Raw genomic sequence first — 23,417 nt, forward strand, 5'->3', positions numbered from 1 at the left:
ATATATATATATATATATATATATATATATATATATATATATATATATATATATATATATATATATATATATATATATATATATATATATATAGAAAGAAATAATAGATATACAAAGATGTGTAATCTGTATGGTTTTGAGTCTTAGGTGAATCATACAGCTGTAGCTCAAATGCGAAACTCTTTCAATATCTCTTTTTTCTGTGTTAAAAACGATGATGGGAAAAGCATGTTCAATATGTTGGGCAATTTTTCTTGTAATCTGCCCCAAGCACCCAAACGCCATCCCAAGTTTTGGCCATTATTATGTACTTCCATACCATCTGTATGAAAAATTTCTTCTTAACGGGCGGTTATACTGCATGGCATTAATCAAAGTCTTTTGCAAGCAGCTTTTTTGTAGGTACTGTCGACCTGTTATGTGAAGGATCCGATTTGCTTTGTACAGGTGCTACATTTGTGTCTCGTAATGAAAAGACATTTTGCCACCTGTGGCTTACCTACAAACCAGGGTTAAAGATACTTACATTCAAATCAACAAAAAGCAGACTCGGTCAGTCTTTTTCGAATAGTCAATGAGGTCAGAATAGTTAAGTGGAGAAATTTGCTCAATGCTTCCAGGCACCCAAAGACTTCGACAACTCGAGCAATTTCTTTGCACGTTACTTTCAATTGTGTGTGCGAGTAAAGAAACAAGATCTGAATTTTGAAATGTGAAAGACAACCTAAATCTACAATATAAATAAATAAATAAATAAATAAATATATATATATATATATATATATATATATATATATATATATATATATATATATATATATATATATATATATATATATATATATATATATATATATATATATATATATATATATATATATATATATACATACATACATAATAGGTCTGGTATGTACGCTGAATCACTGATATAACACGAGATGTATACATTTTTCAATAAAAGGAAACGAGGCTTGCCGAGTTTCATTTTAATGAAAAATTTGTACAGTTGTATAGCATTGATACAGTGTACATTCTATACATACATTTTGTTTATATCACATACAAATACACATATTTCTACGTTGAAAGGAGTTAAGATATGTTCCTGGTAAATGTGTATTGATCGAGTGAATTAACTCCTCAAATCCCTGCGAGTGTGCCGGCTACAAAATACAGTTAGATGATTTTTCTTATAGTTCACAGTCACATATGCAAAATTGATAAGTTGATTGTTTTATGTTTGAGTTTCTAGTTTTATTCACATTTTAATAATCAATATAAGACACACTTATGATTTAAACATCAAATATGGCTTTTATAAAGAAAGTAGTGCACTACAAACACGGTTAGATTCTTGTACACTGAACGTGAGCTGACAGGCATTCACGTACTGGCGTATAGAAATTAGCGTGGAATAGAAACTAAGCGAAATGACGAACCAATATGAGGTAATTAAAATATTGTAATATACTGACAGTTCATCTAAGTCATTATTCTGCTTTAATGAACATTTCTAAAGACTATAAAACTCTCCATATCTCTCTTTCTCTGTGTCTCTCTCTGTCTCTCTATCTCTCTGTCTCTGTCTCTCTCTCTGGCTGTCTCTCCCTCTGGCTGTCTCTCTCTCTCTCTCTCTCTGTGGCGTCACTAGGGTTAGTGTCACCCAGTGCGGTAACTCATGGTGTCACCCCCATGGACCTCCTTCCTGCACACAAATTCCAAAATTGTATAGATATTAATTTTGGTGTCACCCTCTCTGATGGTGTCACCCGGTACGGTCCTCACCCCACCCAACCCCAGTGACGCCACTGCTCTCTCTCTCTCTCTCTCTCTCTCTCTCTCTCTCTCTCTCTCTCTCTCTCTCTCTCATTTGGTTGTTTTGACTAAACTTTACCATCATTGATACGTTCAGAGGCATCGTCGTATGACTCAGCGAAAATCCCCAACGCGAATTTTCACCCGAATGTAGCAACAAGAGAGAGAGAGAGAGAGAGAGAGAGAGAGAGAGAGAGAGAGAGAGAGAGAGAGAGAGAGAGAGAGAGAGAAGGGGGGGGGGGGCGACCATTTGGAAGATTTTATATTTAATAATTAGTAATCGAATTTTAGAACGTTTTAATAGGTTTTAAGAATCAAAAACAAGAAAGCAATAAATACGCTTCATTATGTGTGCCTCGTAAGCTCATTACTCGACAAATTTAATATGTAGTCCTAGTGTCCACTGGCGATTGCAACTATGTATCAGTGATATTGCGAGCACTGTATATAGATCCCAATGAAAGCATTCACATACTGTTACGTCGAACCAGATTACTGTAGGTTACTTGGTACAAGTTCAGTTTTAATGTTTTCGTCCAGCGCCATGTTTTTCTCTCACTCCAGATTTTTGCTTTTTTTTTTGTTCCTTACGCACGAGCGGGGAGAGGGGAATGGAAAATAAACGATTCCGATGAAGTTGCATACCATTTTAATTTCATTTAGAAAACAGGGACTATTAATACTTTTTATCGTTATTTTATTTTCATATGTCATTTATGAATAATGAATGAGTAGAAATTCATCATTGATCTATAGGCCTGCGGCTGAAAGAATGTTTATATATTTGTATCATTGCGCCATGGGCGGATCACAATTTGATATACCAATAGTATTGGTATATCAATTTGCTTTATACCAACACCTTAAATGCCATTTTATTTTTAATGTATGTGGTATATATATATATATATATATATATATATATATATATATATATATATATAGAGAGAGAGAGAGAGAGAGAGAGAGAGAGAGAGAGAGAGAGAGATCCCCTAATGAGATCAATAAAAATCTTCAACGATAAAATGATAATCAAGAACATTAAATATTGTACTTTATGTTCTCGTGCATTTATACAGATAACGCAATTAGCAAACATCTATTCAGGAGCGTTTGTTTCCCAATTAAAAAGGTAAAATCCCCAGACTGCATAGTACAAATGAAAGATATTCTCAGGTAACATCTTCAGACTGCATAGCACAAATGAAAGATATCCTCAGGTAACATCTCCAGACTGCATAGTACAAATGAAAGGTATTCTCAGGTAACATCTTCAGACTGCATAGTACAAATGAAAGGTATTCTCAGGTAACATCTCCAGACTGCATGGTACAAATTAAAGATATTCTCAGGTAACATCTTCAGACTGCATAGTACAAATGAAAGATATGCTCAGGTAACGTAACATCTCCAGACTGCATAGTACAAATGAAATGTATTCTCAGGTAACATCTCCAGACTTCATAGTACAAATGAAAGGTATTCTCAGGTAACATCTTCAGACTGCATAGTACAAATGAAAGATATCCTCAGGTAACGTAACATCTCCAGACTGCATAGTACAAATGAAATGTATTCTCAGGTAACATCTCCAGACTGCATAGTACAAATGAAAGGTATTCTCAGGTAACATCTTCAGACTGCATAGTACAAATGAAAGGTATTCTCTGGTAACATCTCCAGACTGCATGGTAAAAATAAAGATATTCTCAGGTAACATCTTCAGACTGCATAGTACAAATGAAAGATATCCTCAGGTAACATCTTCAGACTGCATAGTACAAATGAAAGATATGCTCAGGTAACGTAACATCTCCAGACTGCATAGTACAAATGAAATGTATTCTCAGGTAACATCTCCAGACTTCATAGTACAAATGAAAGGTATTCTCAGGTAACATCTTCAGACTGCATAGGACAAATGAAAGATATCCTCAGGTAACGTAACATCTCCAGACTGCATAGTACAAATGAAATGTATTCTCAGGTAACATCTCCAGACTGCATAGTACAAATGAAAGATATTCTCAGGTAACATCTTCAGACTGCATAGTACAAATGAAAGGTATTCTCTGGTAACATCTCCAGACTGCATGGTAAAAATAAAGATATTCTCAGGTAACATCTTCAGACTGCATAGTACAAATGAAAGATATCCTCAGGTAACATCTTCAGACTGCATAGTACAAATGAAAGATATTCTCAGGTAACGTAACATCTCCACACTGCATAGTACAAATGAAAGGTATTCTCAGGTAACATCTCCAGACTGCATAGTACAAATGAAAGGTATTCTCTGGTAACATCTCCAGACTGCATGGTAAAAATAAAGATATTCTCAGGTAACATCTTCAGACTGCATAGTACAAATGAAAGATATTCTCAGGTAACGTAACATCTCCACACTGCATAGTACAAATGAAAGGTATTCTCAGGTAACATCTCCAGACTGCATAGTACAAATGAAAGATATTCTCAGGTAACATCTTCAGACTGCATAGTACAAATGAAAGATATTCTCTGGTAACATCTCCAGACTGCACAGTATATTTTGAATACTTGCTTTTGCATTTGATATTTTTAATGTGCTGAAATTTCGAAAATTTCCCATGTGTTTCAACAAATTTAGTATTGGGAGTTAATTGTGGTTACTTCTGTGCATCACTGTAAATGAATCTTCCCACAATTTTAGTATATACTTTAAATTCGGTTTGTTTCATTTTATGGAACGTTTTCAGCTGTAATAAAGAAGGTTTCTTTTTTAACTATCAAACGATTTTTTTTGGTATTATTTAAAACAGTACATTAATCAGGAAATTTAATTCACTTATTTTTTTTCCAACAGAAAAATATATTTTCGTATAGTGGGGCTTTATCATTGTGCCCAACTATTCTTAGATATGCCAGGACATGACTGTGAAAGTACTGATGAGTTGTGTTACTTACCAATGATCTCCAAGATATAATGTTGCTTTTGACGATAGATATTTAGTTTTTTCATAAAGTTGCTTGATAATGAGTTTCATCTGGATATGCTTACCAATAGAGGTTCTTATTAGTCGGAAGCTTATCAACAGCATTCTAAGCATGATCTTGGCTATACCATGCCGGGGAATGGGACGCAAAGTATCATTCTTAAAGAAAATGGTACTTGGTGTCCATTACCCGGACATGGTAGGTGCCATTTTCAAAGAGAAAGCCGCAGCGGCTAAGTAGGTAGTTATAGTGCCAGACACGCGACCTAAAGGGTGCGGGTGACGAATTCATCGAATCCTTACATAAACTCAGCTTGTGTCAGTTACTGTTGTCAGCCCTTCATCAAGGCGTTTTACTCAAATTCTGTACTAAATAACCTACTTTTGATGATGTACCCTAAAACACCACAACCAAACCATGCCTTCTCAAGGACACACTCAAGCAGCTGATTCGGACTGGCCTAAGCGATTTCTTAGTTACGACTCGAAAACAACACCAACTGACTTAAGGCACAAAACACCCACACCCACACACACACCATATATATATGCATGCCTGTTCTGGTGTAGATGTCAATAAAAGAAATCTGATATACCTTAGGTATATCAATCAAACCGTGATTCGATGGCGTATTAATACACTGTAATAATGATTTCAGCATGTATACGACGGACTCTGTGAGGGACTGTATACAACACCAATCGGTATATAACACTAATCGGAACTTCTTCGGCTTTTTCGATCGAATGTAAGAGAAAAAGTACAGAGGTAAGAACTGATATCGAGCACGTGGTTGTTGTTATATCTAAATAACTTATAAACTCACAATGAATGTATTTGACCTGTCTTCACTAACAGCAACACAAGCCTAAGATGGAGATAATTGAAACCTAAAGATTTCTATTATTTTCATTACAAAGTTGCAGGAATAACATTACATATTTAATATGCAGGTATATCATTTATTAGTAAAACTTTGCCGAGTGTTCTTTTCAAGACCTATCATGTTATACGACTATTCTTCGCACGTTACACGCCGAACGTTCTTTACCAGTTTGGGATTGCTCCGCGTCACTCTCAGAGAGTTACAGGTGTTCAACTGGCATCGGAGAGGGACGAGGAAGCTCAAAGTGTATATAATAAGAATCGTTACATAAAAAAACATTATCGATTTTGAAATGATATATTTTACAAAGAAAGCTAAATTACTATTAAGATATGGTATTTTCAATCACAATTAAAAACACCAAAAGAGGTCAATACCTTTTCGATATTATTTATGCAAATCAGCGAGAGAAGACCGAAGGTCAGAAAATACTTATATTTTCTGCGAAAGATAGAACTTAGAAAACGATGGCAATGATTGAAGTTCTCTATGAATTATTACAGTCTAACATATTTAGAAAGAAATCCAAAAAGATCCGAATGAGTATATGTCGAGGGTTTTGGTATGATGTTGGCTAACGCGACATATTGCAAAACATACTTAATGAAAGACAAATAATGAGATGAAAAGTGTGATTGTTTCAATGTCAAGTACAATAGAGATAAATAGACAGTCAATCAAGACACACGTAAGTGCCAGGAAAGTAGTCCTCTTCATCCCGTCTGTGACATAAGGCTGCAAGTAATTTCCACCGTCAAGGTCGGTCTTGAGCAATGGCTTCTGCCTCGCCCTAAGAAAGTCCAATCTCTTCCGGCTCGTTCGCCAGGTTATCTTTGGAAGTATCAATACTTTCAACTCTATGTCAATTCATGATGTAAGCAAAGACCCTCATTCAGTAATGAAGGGGATATGAGGAGCAATGCTAGTACCTCTAGGGCAACATTCCTTCTCTGATTCATAAAGCAAAACAAGAATTTTCATCGCTAAGCACGGTTTAAACCCACTGACTGCCTAGACAAAACTATCCACAGCGATCATCTAACCCATCTGTAAAGAGCAAATGCATTCAGACATTCAGCAAAGTAGAGCTAAGTCTATTTATGACCGAAAATGAGTTACAGAAATAAGTAGAATATGCGGCCAATTCCATCACTTACTGTTTGCATAACGCCAAGAAAATGGTGGAAACATTCCGTCCAGATCCATCACCATAGGCATGATATTTGGGGTCCCCATATCTTATTCTAGGGGATCATCTATAAAGGCCCAGATACTCAGAAAACTGTGCATGTATCGTCACTCTGTATCTTTCGTAAGTAGATAAAATAAGGAAACTACTTGCGCTACGTGATATAATCAAAAGAGGCGTGATCGCATCAGATAGAGGAAAATAGCTGTACAGCTTTTACAGGTGTATTTAGATTTATGCGTGTGATATATGCCGTCTTTTTATAAATAAAAAAAGTCTCCTAAGTTACTTCACTGCGATTGATATTACACGAAAATAATGTATTATGTTGTAGAAAGTCCCTAATAACTTTCCCATATGGAACAATATTATTATGTAATGAGTAAGAGACATTGCATTCTGTATATGATATTTAAACAACCAGGATGTAACATGATTGTATTATTGCTGGCAACATTGATAAAGTGCTGATTTAAACAAAAAGGTTTGTTTCTTTCATATAAAACATGCCTTTTGAAGTATAAAATTAAATTAGGACATTGACAAGAAAACGACGACGAGGATGATGTTGACTAGAATGAAAGGAATGAATACGATGCTCATGTCGATAATAATGACTATAAAATGAATCCGCGGTACTACCGGTACAGATTTTGTCTTTAATTCTTCCAACTTACTTTAAGTATTGACAGGACGATTCTCTAAATTTTGCATCAAACTATTTTAGTCGAGTGTAAGCAATACATTTACAAGTACATATTTGCTCTTGTGTAAATTAATCAATAGGCATTTATTTAATTGCAGCAAGATTTAAACAGGAAAAAAATCTATAGAAAGCATTAAAAAAAATAGTTTAAACCAGTTGAACACAATATCACTAATAGTAAAACATGAACTTATAGATCAGCAATCAAGAACAAATAATACAGAATATAAGAATGAATATAACTAAATATATAATAAGTATATAATCGTACTAAATCAATTTAATTAAATTGTTTTGATATCAGTCACGCCACATCTACTAAAACTAATGATGGTTACAAACAAACACTATATTAGAACGAAGGCTGAACCAAATTTATAAACCTAACTGGGTAGATACGATGACGTTTGTGAGGAAAAATAATCGAGAACATTCCAACTATAAATTTATTAAAGGCAGACTGGGTTTTTATTTTGTTTGTTTAAAAAAGTCCACACACCGTTTGTTTTTGAGTGTGTGTGAAGTTCATACAATATTTGTTTTGATGCACATAAAAAAAACCATACAAATTATATCATTTATTCAGAACTTCTTAGGTTCCAAGCATTAAAAAAATCAGAGAATGATGTATAATTTATTCAACAAGAGTTTAAGAGCCTTATATGTAATTGTCGTATTTTAGTCAATGGCCGACATATTTAAACATGATCGTTATCAAAATATTCAATGACAACATATGTGTTATGAAGATTTTAATTATATTGCAGTTAGAGACGAATATCATTTTATTTAAGTTTACGAATAGTAGTGGAAATTGAAGAAATAATACGGGAAATCCTTACTATTGTAAAATGAATAGTAGGGGAAATTGAAGAAATAATACGGGAAATCCTTACTATTGTGAAATGAATAGTAGTGGAAATTGAAGAAATAATACGGGAAATCCTTACTATTGTGAAATGAATAGTGCTTATACAATGTATAGTTCATTTATTAAGAAAATATTAACAGTCGAATAACATGGCAATATATCTATATTATGAATTTCAAGATAGGTTTATGAATAGAACTTGAATATCGGATCCATATATATTGATATTTTCCACTATTTTAACATACGCATATATTTACCTGTGCACTTTCAGTACACATGCAACCCCAATTATATAAGCTTACTTGCTACCTTTTGATTACTTTTCCCTTTTTTGTATTTTTCTACAAGTTGTAAATATACGATAATAACGTGCTACTCTTGGGTGTCTTAACAGTATCCTCAAGCCGTTGTTTACTCTCCACGACGTAATTTTACTTGTCACAATTAGTATAATAATACTATACTTAAGCGGTCTTATTTACCACAATCATTACCATAATAGTAAACCCAAATAGGAATTATTTACCACAATCATTGCAATAATACCATCCCAAAGCGGACATTTATTTACCACAATCATTACAATAATATTCTCCGTAAGCAGACTTTTATTTACTATAACCAGTACAATAATGCCATCCCAAAGCGGACTTTGTTTACCACAATCATTACAATAATACCATCCCAAAGCGGACTTTTATTTACCACAATAATTACAATAATTACCATACCAAAGCGGACTTTTTTCCTACCACAATCATTACAATAATACCATCCCAAAGCAGACTTTTTCTACAACAGACATTACAATAATACCATCCCAAAGCGGACTTTTTCTACAACAGACATTACAATAATACCATCCCAAAGCGGACTTTTTCTACAACAGACATTACAATAATACCATCCCAAAGCGGACTTTTTCTACAACAGACATTACAATAATACCATCCCAAAGCGGACTTTTTCTACAACAGACATTACAATAATACCATCATAAAGAGGCCTTTTATTTACTATAACCAGTACAATAATACCGTCCCAAAGCGGAGTTTTTTTTACCGCAATCATTACAATAATAAAATCCCAAGGCGGACTTTTAATTACCACAATCATTACAATAATACCATCCCAAAGCGGACTTTTATTTACCAAAGTCATTACAATAATAAAATCCCAAGGCGGACTTTTATTTACTATCCGTAAGCGGACTTATATTTATCTCAATCATTTTTCAATAATACTATCCGTTATTAGACTTTTATTTACCACAATATTTTCAATAATATTATCCGTAAGCGGAGAGTAACTTGCGATGTCTAATACAATGATACTATCGGTAACCTACGTGAAGATGTTTTACTTGCAACGACCCGTGTTTCAATTCTGATTTTAAGCTTGTGAGAAATTTGTGCAAGTAGACTGTAATAAACGTATTATACAGAAGTGGAACCGTACTGAATACGTAACTGCAGTGCAAAGAACTTTTTATCAAAAGCCATTAGCGAAAATAGTGAATTTACACTATGATAGTAATAACTGTTGAATTAAAGATGATATCTTTCTTTCATGTATACGGTGATGAAGTACATATATTCCTTTCGAACATTATAATGGTATCCTCTAGTGAGATCAGTCATATGACTATCATGAAAGTTACTGTAGGGCATAGTTGATCTGTATCCTCAAATTGTTTTCAGGACACGTAAAAAAAAAAAAAAACACTGCCTGTATGACTGCGTTTTGAAAACTAGATTCTGCTTGCCAGGGGCAAATCGTAGGTCACACATTTCCCCAGAAAGAATGCTGACAATGAAGCTTGCGTTCACAGTGCTTCATCTGCCATTTGCACTGAAGAGAGAGTAATTCTTTGGGGGATGAAAATGTAGTTAAACATACCTCAAATTGGTTTTCTACTATAGAGAGCGAAAAGTTAAACAGCTTGATCGAGTTTTCTTCTGTCTTGGTGATTGTTTATTTATTTGACTAATTACTGTCGATCCATGTCCAAGAGAAAGTGTCATTCACATAAATCTTGCATGACGCAGAAAAGCATTTTCGAACCTTTCTACGCACACAAGTTATTTGCGTCAAGTTATGTCTTAAAATGGATAGAAATATCCAGTTATTAGTGCTTTTCTCTGAAACAGAGGAAACTTGATATTTTATATAAGAACGTAAAGACAGTGGGTGCACTAAACACAAATACGCAGTATCAGTTTTATCTAATAGAAACATCCGTGAATATACTTAGATATATTTGACATATCAATTACGTTCAACAAAGCACTTTAGTTGCCTAGCCTGCTAGAGTATATTGGCCAAATTTGTTAAGGTGATAGAAAATAATTGCATCCTTTACTAAAATAAGGAAGACTGGTTTCAACTCCAATATTATGGGGTAACCTCGGTAGTACGTACAACATTACGCATTAAAGGAAAATACATGGCAAATATGTAACATTGATGAATCCCTTTTCCAGGTTGTCTTAGTGTTCAGAACATTGTACGGAATGAATTGATGAATGCTGTCTTCTAGCCAAAATATAAAACCTACTTCATGCTGCCTCTGTGACACACACATTTGAGTTTATGGTGTGACTAAACGTTTGTCATCTTGCGATATATTTTAATATACAATCAGAACCAGATTGTGTGCTGTTAAATCATTTTTTCCTGTTTTTAGCACCTTGGAATCGATAGTGGTTTTGTCACCATTGATAGCGTCATGTTTCCGGGGTATCTACTTATTTGCGGAATAATTGATTGTCGTAGCACAATCATAATGCATTCTTGACGTTTCAAAGCAAAGAAATGCATGTGCATCGCAAAAAGCATTATGACCCTTAAAAAATGTTGTGACTTAGTTTTAATTATTTCCCTTTTAAATTGTACTTACTTTATCAATAAATCAGGAATCTGGGTAGATTATTATTTTTGTTTATATACTGCTTAACTCCAGAGAAATACTATGCCAATGGATAAAACTGTATTATTTCAATGTATGTCAATTAAAACGGATTGTCTGTACAACGTCTTTAAATACTGAGACCACACAGTCGTCACATGCCCTCCGTGTTTATCAGTAATACATCGGATGAAAATTGTACAACAAGAGAAAATATAAACATCTAAATGTATTCCCAAAGTAAATCCAAACATGTCGTAATAATTGATAAAACCTGTTTTCAAGAAGTAAACTGTCATTATTTCTACTTTCTTTCCCACTTATTTTTCAAAGGAAGACAAACATATCGCCGCAGCTGTCTATTGATTAAGTAAATTACCTTTCTTCTTCGCTCCTCTTTTAAAGCTGTCTTCTCGTCATCTTGACGTCATTAGTTGCATGATGTTACTGTAAGTATTCCCATTAGATTTGAGTACCAACGTACACACACATTTATCATCAGGATAGTTTTTGATCTTGAAGCAAGTTTTATTCTACAGGTAAACACGACCGCTCCGGTGGCCTAGTGGTTAGAACGTCCGCCTCGGATGCGGAAGGTCGTGGGTTCGATCCCCGGCCCGGCATGATGCCCCAGTGTTAGACATCACTATAAACTGACACCCTGCAGACATCGTAACAATATGACTGAAAAATTGTTAAAGCTACGTTAAAAAAATCCAAATCACACACACACACACGCACACATCACACACAGGTAAACACGAGAGAAAAACTGTACTTAGACTCCTCTTTTGTGTAATGTAAAAATAAAATAATCTTCTATCAACATTAGCATATATATAAAATATATATAAGGTGGCAAATTAAAAGTTTTATAAGTTTCACATTAGTTTCAAATCGGTTTTTTTTTTTTTGTAATCTTTGACTATTGTGAGATTAATAGACAGGAATCGTTAAAAGGAATACCTTACTGGCCGTCATGGAAGAGAGGTACAGAAGATAACATCTGGACAATCATGTCATAAAGATGTAAAACACTCGACGACTATTATTAATTGAAACTTTTTCATTTATTTAGCATTAAGTTCCAAGTGCCGTATTTCTGCGTTTCTTGCCCGAAGAGGATTTATGCCTTAAACATCGCAAAAATTGATTCGTGTAAACGCTTATTGTGTTGTATGCTAATTCATTCAATTCAAGCTATTGAACTGAGCATTGCTCAAACTCGAATTATACGTAGACACCATGGCACGTTCCAAAATTATTCTACAATGGAAATGTCAATTGAAATACATTAAAACGTTCTGTCATCTTACGAACTCTTGAAAAACAAAATAAAAACTTGGAAGTGAACTACAAGAATTACTCACCCTAAAATAATTGCTTAGCACAAACACGGCAGTGAAGGAATTCTTTCACAAACTGGTGCACGTTCATTTTTTGAAATATATTAATGGCATACGTAAACTTGTTCTGTGCGATGAAGTTGCCTGAAACTGGCAGTAAAATATTGCGACTTGTTGACAGCAGGGAGTGTAGACCATTTTGTTCACAGTTTGGGTGCAGATTCATTTTTCGACACGCATTAATAGCGTGCATGTACACAATCAAGTGGCCCAAACGCATTGCGTGCTTAGTAATTGTCTTTGGCCGCTTGCTGATAGCAGACAGTGGAAACAAAATTTTTAATGAGGCACTGAGTCACGTGATGCACAGACGTCGGAGATAAGGTAACCAGTACCCTCTAACAACTTCAGACCTGCAGTTTATTGCTTGTCTGTAATGTTGACTGTTTGCTAAATCGCGTCAGAAAGGTATCGCCATTTAAAGATATCTTTCATACATATATCTATCTTTGTAAGTCTCGGCAGTTAAAATAGCGAAGAAAACAGGAGTGTCAAGTCTATGGTATTTAACGTAGATCTGATAAGATCACTTGCTACATAAGTTAAAATATCCAGTATTTCAACGTATCAATGTAGAGAGTAATCAAATCTACATTCCACACTGATGTCTGTCTTGATAACTGTTCATGTTTTGTAATCAGATAAGATTAATCTTCTTCTGCCTTACCAAAAAATAATCCAACGTTTTGTTATCACTTGTGTTTTAAAATTTTAAGCATTTCCATACTGCTTTCAATTCACTAGCACCACCAGGTGGAAAACACCATGTCTTCCAACATAAACAACGACACACAATGATGCATATTTGTATGAAAGATATCGTACTTCACTCGGGTCTTTGAACCATAATATCCTAGCTCATAGACTTTAGAGACGACATAAATTAATAATACAACTATGTATATCCACATAAACCGTGCAAAAAGTAAGTCAACATCTCGGAGAAATAAACACAGGTTAGATATAATCACGGCAACAATCGCATATGCGCACAGACTGTCTACCAGCGAGACTCTCTTCTCGAACGTTACGCATAACAGGCTCACGGAGAGATCCGTAAAAACATGCATCACCAAAGGGGTTCATTATAATTCCATTTTCAATGTAACAATAGCTTTCTATGCAAACAGGTTCCCACGCTTGTTATTGTTGATGATTTTGTCATGCCAAACTAATCTCTATAGAAGCAAAGCCGTATTGTGTGACTGTCTGATTGACTTGACTGTATGTATGTATGTGTGTGTGTGTGTGTGTGTGTGTATTACTAGTCAAACCAGTCAACAAATATCTAAACGTATGAACCAACATAGATCAGATATAAAAAATTATATCGATCAATCATTTTCATCTCATGTTGCCGCACATTTTAACAAAAATTCCCATACATTGCAAGATTTCTCCTTCCAACCTATTGTTAAAGCTGATTCTGAAATGGAACGTCTACTAAAGGAAACCTGTTGGATTCACCGTCTTAATACGGTATATCCAAAAGGTCTAAATTCAAAAACACTATATGACATTTAGTAATTTTTTATTAATTTTTAATAATTTTTTTTCTGAATTATGTCCCCTGTTTACAATTAGATATGAATATTTCATATTATTTTACTTTGCAGAAAATCTTAATTGGTAAAAGTATAATCTAATAACATAAAAATAAGTTTACTAATTCTTTAAAAATGAAATTGAATTTGTAATTAATTATCAATATAATTTGATTAATTATTTATAAAATACTTGATAGTAACCGTAATGCACACCATATTTTTATTATATTTTTATTAGATAAATTGAGTTCTGATAACCACTTTAACAGCTATAAAGATTATACTAGTGTATATGTTGATTACATTTATCTTTGTAATTATATTTTTTTTGTGTAATTTGTTTTCTTTTCTTCTAATAAGCATGTATTGTACATAATACTAATATTACTAAAACTGTTTATTTCTATTTGTTGATAAATCGTATATATTACTAGGTGCACAGGAGCCTTGAGAGTTCGTTTATGTCAAGCAAACATTATAGAGGAAAGATATATGGACACTGTTTCTTAAATCTGTATCTAATATATCCTATAAAAAGCAGAAAACTCTATACTGTGAAGCTAACACTAATATAGTGAGAAACTAACAAAGGTGTATTATTCATTGAACCTAATACAAGACATCAGAGAAAATCATACATGCATAAATAGATACATACATACATATTAGTATTTTATTCTTTGATGTTTTATTTCACTATAACAACACAGTATGTACAATATATATTATGATTAGGTGTTCGACTTTGCAGCTGCTATTTGTTTGTGTGGTTCGCCTTGAAAGGGGGACCTGAAGATAATTTAAAAGAGCTTGGGCATATTTTCCTGACTTGCTGTACCGTGTATTGTCATGCTTGTGTGTTATTGAAGTGTCTTTTGCATGAAATTCCGCATGCTATTCTGTCCACGTGTACATAATCCTCCTATCTGAACGACACTTATTTTATTCTGTCCACGTGTACATAATCCCCCTGTTTGAACGACACTTATTGGGTATTGCGTAGTGCACCAAGAATAGAATGTCTTCCTCAAATTCAAAATGAGTTTCATATTAGTTTCGAGTTTAGAACCGGTAAAAGTATGAACTTCCCATCAAAGGGTGAAGATTTTCAACGGGCATAAGACTCGATAGTGAATTTTCATGCTGTATCTAAGTTACAGATCTGTCCCCACTGCATGAACACCATTCAAGTTAGAAAGAAAATATTAGATAGCAAAATTAGCAAATGTAAATGTATTCTTTGCCTGATATTTTGATGTGTTTCACAATATTCCGCAGAAGAAAAATATAATTAACTCCCGCACACCATACTCATATTGTTTTAGCGATATTATGGATTGCAATGTGTAAGACATTGTGATTGCCTCTTTCATAACAAAGCAGAACCATCAATTGCAGCTCTGAAATTATCGTGAGATGATAGTTTAACGAGATTTTTATTATCATAAAAGTACGAACGCGCGTTCAAAAATATCTGCTGTAAATAGGCAAAGACATAAGTCCCCATTATAAAGAATACTGAAAGAATGTTTTGTATACAATAATAAGATTCTCAGTTCATTCAAGGATATTAAAATGCATTTACAAGGTTTTTACTTGAAAAACCGTGGGTTAAAGACCCGTAAAGTTTGTCCGCTGAATACAGGAAGGTTTTTAAGGTAATATGTCAAGTAATAGTTACAAAATCCATGTAGTCATAAAGTTTGAAAATCGATTATGCATTGCACGAATGGCGGTGTGTATTCAATTTTCAAGCTACATGAAAAATATAAGGTTCAATTATTTTATCATTACAAATCTTTATACCAGTGATAACGAATCTCAATAAATATACAACTTAAATATATTTTGAATAAATGTTTACAAATATTGCAAAATCGCCTGAATGCTATGTAATTCATTTACGGTTTTACGAACCAAATAGCGTCTAGTTTTCTGTGTCACACGACATGATTTTAACCAATCGAAATGCTTGTTGTAAAGGTAAAATAAACAATTTTAAATTATATTATAATTAAAATTTTGAACAGTTGTAGTAACGTCGCTAATTACATTATCTTAAAAAACTTTTGCATGTCTTCTGTGTGGAGAAAACCTTTCACAGAAGCACACGCCACACACATGATTGTGGCGATTCTGACATATTCCTGTGATTAATGTCACTCCAATAATCACTGATTATATCAAACAAGAACAACCAAACTATGTCAAAGCAAACTTGTAAAGAAAATGCAATCGTCTTACCTTCGAATATATTTAGATAGCATCAGTCGGTATATAACTTTCATAATCCGCAAGTTCTTTCGTTTGTTCACACAAACTTAAAAAATCCAAGCCATAAGAAAAATTCGGCACTGAAAGAGATCCATATGTGAGGATCGTATTCCAGTAACACAGCATTCGTCATTGAAATAGATCTGTGTGGGAGGTTCTTATTCTAGTAACACGGCATTCGGCAGCATGTTTTAGAAATTGTTCCAAGATGTTTTGGCAAAAGAGTACATGTTAGCAAAATGACACACTGGCAACGGAATCCTATGTAGTCAGTAATTTTCCCCTTTTCTTGGACCTCTTTTCTCACGCTGTTTCTGATAGGTACTTCAGTGGAGAATACCCAAAGCGGAAGCTGATTTGCCATTAAGTAGTCCCCGTTACTCACAGTGTATATCTTTTTGTTTACAATATATAATGTTTTCATTGTATACATGTTGTATGATGCATATGCTGGTCTGCTGTTGTATATTAGTTGTAAAAGTATTTCCGTTTTCATTTCTTTAGGTAATATAGTGACTCAGAGTTTATATTGCAGTAAATGATTTTGTTCAAGTTAAAATCTTTTTGTGCGATTTCTGATTGTTTAGAGAAACATAGAATCAGCTCTTGTATATACGATATATTTCTCTTTAGCCTATATCTATGCAGATATCATAGTGACAAAGTGTTTTTGTATATTTTGTGTGCGATTTACAAAGGTTTATCTTGTTATATATGCCAGGAAGTCCTCAAAACCCATCGAATGTTTCTAATTCCCACATACCGTCAGAAAACAGCCTAGCTATTTTCGCGTTACAGTCATTTGGAGAGAATGCTATTAAGTTTGGAACAAAAGTCTTGCATATTGATTAAGGGTGCATCTAACTGGTCTGTCTCATCTCTCCATTATTATAAGAAATGACCGACAACTCACCTTTGTATGGACAGAGGTCAAGGTACGCTAGCGGTCAAAGTCCGTTCCGTAATAACATTTGACGGAAAACAATCCAAACAACTTTGTATTTCGGTCTTTCTTGGGCGAACGTATTTTAAACACGGAATCAGACAAATACAATTTAGCTTATATGTATTATTAATAAGATTTTGCGATAGAAGATATATCCGTTCAGTACAACTCTCTCAATTAATTGGCAATTAAATATATTTTTCATGCAAATTCTCTCTCTCTCTCTCTCATACACACACACACACGTACGCACGCACGCACACACACACAACGGAGCTGAGTGAAATCTTGGTTAATTCACTTTTGTTTTAAGAAACAGATACTTAAATCATTTGTATGTGGCTCGAGGAGCCAGTATGAATCAATACCATAGTTATAACTGCAGATCCGATGGTACTTTCCGAAATTGCATCAGGTTAAAGTTCTGACAATATTTTAGCTTGCAGACTGCACGTTTTAAAAACTGGTCAATTTGTGTCGAGAGAAGATACAAGACTTATCTGGAATTGGTATACTTTTTGTGTTATCAACAGTTTGTACATTTTTTCGTGCAATAAGTAAAGATCCAGTAAACTTATAATAAAGCATTGAATTTCGTGCAATGACGATGTAAAGTGATTGTTTCTTGTCAAGATTAATTTTATGACAGCAAACGAAACAATTTGTTGTACAACATGTATGGTAGCAAATTAAGTAATTGAGACCCATTTCGTTTCAATGTCTTATTTAGTTTGTGCCTAAGTACAGATAAAAGATACGTAAGGAATTTTTTGGAATATGTAAATGGGACCATTGGACTTATCCTTTTATCACTGTAACATTGAATATTTTGTGCAAGGAGCTGCGAAATAACGACTGAATCAGACAGTTGGTCTGTGACCATTGGTTCAGAACATTTTTAACTACATACATCTTTTTGGAACGAAATTTGCACCAGCTTTATAGTAAATCAATAACTTCAGCGGCCGGGTGGGGAGAGGTATCTCTTCTTTTTTTTCATCGCGACGTTTAATGGACATCCTCCCCCACCCCACCCAACCCAAAAAACAAACATAAGAAACGAAGCAAAATTACACCCATATAAAAGTTACAGTCACGTCGATATACGTGTAGGATTAAAGATTCCTCACGAAAGTAAATAGAAGACTTTTAAAAATCATTACTGTTGCCTTATTAATCATAATTCGTATACCAGTTCGAATCCTGCCACTGGATCCTACGCATCCTTCGATTTGAACATTTATGATCATCTATATAATTTAACTTATCTTGATAAGTCAGTGACAGTCTCAGTGTCGCCTCGTCAATATGCTCAAGACGTCATACTCCCAAACCTGATGAATTAGGTCAGAGATGGAAATTGAACAAGGCGGATTGTGAAACGTTTCAGTCCCTATGTAAATCAAATTAGACATCTGGTCGTTTCGAAAACGTAGCGAATCCGACACTAATAGGACTAACGGTACTAATTCAGTTCCCATAGTAAACCTATACAAACATCATGATATAAAAAATTTAATAACTTAGAATTTTTGAGTGCTCATGATCAAACCTGTATTTATCAGTATAGATGAAACCTGGATGTCAGCTTCTGTGTAGAGGAAAGGATATGAGCCGCGGCATTTTCTGGACCTGCAGGTGTTTGAAACATGTACTTTCAATTCCGCACCAAAGAGTCTGGTGCTAATTTTAGTAATGAGTGTTCTAAACTCAAGACTGTTAAAGGACTGAAATTCCATGAATATAACAATGTCTCCATTTTTTTCATTTACAACTAAGATAAGCTCTCAAAAGATTCCTTTTCCTACAACATAACGTACATTATTAATCAATCCTGGTCAGCCAGACCCATATATACTCTATTTTAGGTTCACCCATTTCCAGGCTGGTTCCCATTTTTCTATACCATTAGTACCGTGTGTCCAAATATACGCCATTATATGTTGCTGCTGCATGGGGCAGTGATGGAGCAGGAACAAGACTAAAAAACATCGGCGTTTTCCAAACGTGTCAACAAACCATGGTTGATTTATTTTAGCAGGGATACCATCATGAAATGGAAAAAGGCACTTAAAAATGTTAATGTCAATCCGAGACCATAAAGCTGAATAAACGCCATATACATCTAGCTTAATGTTGTCCTACTATTGGAAAGAGCAGGTTGAAAACAAGGGACTATGTATCAAGATTGAAATCTTACTCTTCCATACATTTTGTATGGAATACTGTACGGATAATGATTGACAAATTAAAAACAACCTTATCAAACGGGTAAAGAACATAAAACATACATAATATATAGATACATACATAGATGCATGCAGACATACATAGATGCATGCATGCATACATACATACAGAAATACATACATAGATGCATACATACATACATACATACATACAGGCATACCTACCTACCTACCTACCTACCTACCTACCTACATACATACTGTTACAAGCCAAGTGTCTTTACTTGACCGAGCGGTGTCAAACCCTGGCGCGAATCTCGCTAGAAGTCATAAGTTACCCCAAATTTCCAAAGACTTCCATACAACTTCAGTTGTAAATTAGAAAGCCCGAAATGTCCGTTCTATACATAAATTTTACTCTAATCAATGCAAGACCACAGAGCTCACAACCTGCCAAATATCTATCAACCGCACATCTGCATGGTTTGTCTTCGTTTGGTTTCCGTACCGCCAGCAGTTCACGCCGTAGAAACTATACAACTATCCCTTAACACAGGGAACTATTTTAACTATACCACCTTAGGCCAGTAAAACTATAGTTCCAGGCACATTTCGACATTACAAATGCATCACCCCCGAGTGGCCGAGTGGTCTAAAGCACAGTTCGTTAAGGATCACAGCCATCTCACCTCTGTCTGCATGGGTTCGAGTCTCGGATTCAGCCAATGTGGGTATGTGAGAAAGCTTGCCAGTAGCTTCTCGTGGGTCGGTGGTTCTCTCCGGGGTTTTCCCGGGTTCTTCCTCCACCATTAATACTGGCCGCCATGTATAGCCTATCGTGTGCTGAAAAATGGCGTTAAACCCTACAACAACAACAACAACAACAACAAATACATCACATTTGTCACCATGGCGACATAAACGGTATTTGCCGAGTCCCTTCCTATTGATTCCATTGTGTAATTTACCGGTTTCGTATCGTAAATACTGCCACTGCAGCCACACCACCAATGTTCACCACTAGATTTTAGTAGGGAGTTTGTTATTCCAGGGACACTCATTCGGTTTGGACCTTATTTCACTACTAGTGAACCATGGCATCATGGAAACTCACTAACGCTTTACTCCGTGACGTTTCCTCCTGGTAATTGGCCATTTATTTCGGGCAAGGGAATATTTATATTGCACCAAATTCCAATAATCAGACAAGTAATCACAAAAATCTAAGAATTCCTTAAAACGGGGCGCTATAACCAAATGCGCATATTCCAAATTTATTACATTACATTACATACATACATACATACATACATACATACATACATACATATCATTAACAGTCTTGATGATGATGGCAATATTGGTATTAATAGTGATGATGGGAAGAAGCAAACAAAAAATCAGCAGCGAGCACACCTACCCCTACAAGTTTTGAATATTTGCTGGTTCAAACAACACAGCCTGAGGAAGGAATAAATTGTGTATTTTGATGTGGGTAGTAAATACATAACTTTTGTATTTGGCTTAATTTAATTATCTTGACCACGATATTTAAACACATCGTAATTTTATATCTTGACATCTTTGTTGAAGATCTATTCATAGGTTTATCAACACATACATACACATTTCACAATGGAGAGTAAACATCCATACATAAAATTAATTATTTATTTAAGACACTGATATATATATATATATATATATATATATATATATATATATATATATATATATATATATATATATATATATATATATATATATATATATATATATATATGACTCGACCTTTAGATAGTAGTATATAGTCTGTTATGTATATTTAATTTACTTTGCCAATGAATACAACTTGTAAACAGAAGGTTTACGTAGCTACCTTTTGCCCCTGATTGTACGTTGTAAACAGAAGGTTTACATAGCAAATTTTCAGTTCCATTCTCGTCTGCAGTTAGACTAGGCATTACCGTTGGAAACCTTCGCATTCTATTACGATGTAGGTCATGTTTTTTACGACTCTATGGTCTTAAACTAAGTAACAGAAATTAACGGAAACCAACAAGTTTTGTAAAATTCAACAAATAACTCGTTCCAAAGAATTCAAATTAAAAATTGAAAAATAAACTTACAATATTGTGAATTTAATCCGAAATAATCCAAAAATTCTATCACAAGATTAAAAGTATAGAATATTAAGAATGAATTCCACTGGCGTTCCGAATGAATTCCAATCTTGAAAGTGCCGATGTACCAATTGCCTAGAATGTGATGATGGGCTAACAGTTTTGATGTATCAATATGATGCAATCCATAATGTCCTTGAAGGAATTAACAATAATGCAATATAGTGATTTAGTCCGAACATATCTAACACTTTGTAATTCCAGTGAATAATTAAAATGTGTGTCTTTTTGAGATTTTATACATAGCTTTGAGAATTAGAGATATATTGCTACGATGTCTGCAGTGTGGCACCTTATAGAGACGTCCAGCACTGGGTCATCATGCCACAGACATGTGACATCATATATCTCACCCAGTCGCACTGTCCTGACACCAACCCGACCAGTCCTCACACTAACCCGTTAATGCTGAGTGCCAAACGAGGTAGCTGTTAGTACCATTTTTAAAAGTGTTTGGTATAAGTCGGCTGGGGTTGAAACCCGTGACCCCCTGAATCCGAGGCATACGCTCTAACCATTTCGGCTACCGGAAGGCTCGCCGGAATTTAAAAAACAGAAGGATAACTTAAATTGATTAAACCAAGACCGATGTTGTGATGTGGAATGAGTAATTCTAAAGTAAAGATAATTTATATAAGAAGCTAAGACACGATAGCTGGACCAGGAAGTGGGTCATTTTCACATCAAATTCATAAATAACTTGCTTCTAGAACATTCTTAAGTTCTAAAAAAACTACACCTTGAACTCAACATCTGTAAACATGTATACCGTCAAGCAATAATAATTTTAAAATATAGCATAGAATCATAGACAAGAATTTGTTATGTAAAATGCTGCTGATACAAAGAAGACATTGGTCACATGCATACATACATACATATATACATACGTACATACATACATACATACATACATACATACATACATACATACATACATACATACATACGTACGTACATACACACATACATTGGCAATGATGGTTAGTAGACTTTTTCTTGAAATGGTCCTTATCTTCCTCCATTTCTAAACGTCTTCGTGCTAAGGTTCCAGGAGCAACGTTGGTTCAGTATTAGCACGCCGGACTAACCACTGCAAGGGCATGGGTTCGAATCCTACCATCGTACCAGCCTGGATCAGCTACCGTGGTGTATTCATTGAAAAGGCCATTCTGCTTTTATTGACGTGGCACTAAGTAACGTACTTCTGTGCTGTGCTGTGCCGTAACGTACCGTACCAACCAAAGCAAGCCAAATTAAAGCTTCCTATTCAGATACGCTTCGTAGATAACTTTGTCTTGCAGTATAGATTCTCCTCACAAGTACCGCTGACTGTTTCTTTCTTTGACCACCAATTTTACCGATACACAGACGGATCGAGCAGCATGGTAAGGTTGACCGTGAACCGTCTGTCCCTAAGCCAGATCGTGATTCTTTTGAGAAGGGATAACAAGACGGGTAGAATCTTCTTTGTATATCTTTTTTATATAATTTCAGGATTAACCATTCAGGGCG

General features: G+C 34.6%; 1 pseudogene across 2 annotated transcripts in view; it reads right to left on the reverse strand.

Annotated features, from left to right (window-relative positions):
* LOC149779620 (5-hydroxytryptamine receptor pseudogene) overlaps positions 1–23,417 on the reverse strand; it is a 298,611-nt pseudogene that overhangs the window by 212,182 nt on the left and 63,012 nt on the right. Inside the window, exon 1 of one of the 2 annotated variants that reach the window (XR_016415685.1) lies at positions 16,555–16,874. The exons of the other annotated variant lie outside the window; for it this stretch is intronic. The product of XR_016415685.1 is annotated as a 5-hydroxytryptamine receptor pseudogene, transcript variant X2 (transcript). Of the gene's footprint in view, positions 1–16,554; positions 16,875–23,417 lie in introns of those variants that run through there. 2 annotated transcript variants of the gene reach the window in all.

The sequence above is a fragment of the Sinohyriopsis cumingii genome, chromosome 17, assembly GCF_028554795.1.
Source record: "Sinohyriopsis cumingii isolate HCF-2022 chromosome 17, ASM2855479v2, whole genome shotgun sequence".
NCBI classification, from domain to species: Eukaryota; Metazoa; Mollusca; class Bivalvia; order Unionida; family Unionidae; genus Sinohyriopsis; species Sinohyriopsis cumingii.